A 2075-nucleotide genomic window follows, 5' to 3' on the forward strand; every position below is an offset into this window, starting at 1 on the left:
ATAGGGTTTCCAAGACTTTAAGTCTTTGCAGGAGCAGAAAACTTCATATTTCTCCTATGGAGCTGCTGTTGGGCTTGAACCGTGAACCTTGAGGTTCGCAGTCCAGTGATTATCATGTGGAACCACTATACACTCCCTTTCTCTTACACACACATGTATATAAAACATGTGTGTGTGTCTGTACTAGAGACAGACTATATAAGAATAAAAAAGATTTAAAATAAAATGCATAGTATTGGGGAAAAATCACAGATATTGATGCAAGGGGCTTCAAAAAGTTTGTGGAAAAATTCCATTATCTTTTATTCTGTTTATCCATGAACTTTCTGAATCTCCCTTGTATTATGCTGGTCATACGTACTAAAGAATCTACAGAAGACAAAAACCCAGGAAAGTTTGGTGTGGAGAATAGAAGAAAGAGTGGACAGTCTAGAGAAATACTTGCAAATCAGTTTCGGAAGAAAGAAAAGAGGCTGAAGCCAGACACCCAGGCTTTGAGAAGTTCATGAGAACCTCGTCTCCCCCATGTTAGGAATGAAACTGTGGATGTAGGAATGAGGGGGAAGGTGGCATGAGGTCAGAAGGTCCTGTCCTACCTGCTGGGATCTGGCTGGAAGGAATGCTGGGTGTGGGGATGCTTAAACAACCTTGAATTTGGGAATGAGGGAGCTGTAGATGAAAGGGTCTCTGTGGAAGCTACTGGTACCCTAAAGTACAAGCATTGTATCCATCAACACAAACTTTTCTCTTTTAGTCTTTATGCTTATTGTCATACAGAGCATTTGATGAAACAAATTAATATTGACATCAAGTAAACCTTTCAAGAGTACTGAAGTCTCAACTCTCTTCCAGTAACTGTTGTATCTTCCCCAATTTGTAATTCATCTCTTTAACACTTAACAAGATTGGACAGACATTGATGACAACACAGAAAGTGTGAAGCAGATGAGAGAAAGGATTCTAAGTTCACACATTGTAAAGATTAAAGTATTGAGCAGGCTAAAAGTCACTGACTTGCTCAGAGATTTATAGGAACGGGACTTCGATACTCATAGAAATCATTTATTCATAGGCACCAGGATCTCAGCTTACATGTACTGAAAGAGTTGCCTGACAAGTCTCAGAAAGATGGGGGCAGGAGGAAGTTCTTATGGAAACTCAGAAGTGGCTTGAATCTGAGATGGCTCCGTCACTGTTTTATCCTGAATCTGCAGAAAGCAGCGTTGGAACATTGTCTTCTGCCTATATCCGTGTTCTCTGGAGAAGATGGAAAGAAGTAGAGAAGGGAAAGGAAAGCCAGGTCAGTTGAATTCTCTTTCCTGTGCACTTGGAAGTCATTCATTCTTCAATAACCTTGAGCAAAGCTAGCCATGTTGCTGTGGAGCTAGGCAAGACAACTAGCTCTGTTTTATGGGCTATTCCTCATTCCTTATAGAAAGCTGACTTTCTGTAAGGACTTTGGCATCACTGCTGAGAACTCAGGGTGGTTAGTGTTTTGTTTTTTTAGTTTTTACTGTGAATTAAAATGTTTACATGGGTGAATTAAATGTTTACATGGGTGAACATTATCTTGACATCCATCCTATTGTACTTTGTTTCCTTGCAATGCTCACAATCCCCTGCATGCATCATCAAACATCCAAAGGGTACCCCCTGCACACTTGCCCCCCGCTCCCTCCTCCCTGCCCGCCAGCATACAGCCCTTCTCCATCCCTGAGTCCAGAGTTCCCAGGCACTCTTTCTGTCCACGTCATTGTCTCTGCCTCCATCCCTAGTGTCACTGCCTCTCCGGACATGGTCTCACACTTAGCTTTTCTCCCCTGATGGTTCCAGGGATCTCCGCTCCTGGACTGCAAAATCAACCGCTCCCCTCCTTTTGTTATCAAACATTTACATTTACCTTTCCAACACTCACTGTCAGACCTGAGAGCAATCATTCCCTATTGAACTACAGTAGTCCTTTCCCCCCCTCACCTTTTATTAACCCCATTCAGACAGTTTCGAAACAATTCAGTGGAGGTTCTACCTTTCCCTGTATCCTCTGGAGCTAGGTTCCCTATTGAAAGCTTGTAAGT

This window comes from Chrysochloris asiatica, unplaced genomic scaffold, assembly GCF_000296735.1.
Source record: "Chrysochloris asiatica unplaced genomic scaffold, ChrAsi1.0 scaffold00041, whole genome shotgun sequence".
In the NCBI taxonomy this organism is placed as follows: domain Eukaryota; kingdom Metazoa; phylum Chordata; class Mammalia; order Afrosoricida; family Chrysochloridae; genus Chrysochloris; species Chrysochloris asiatica.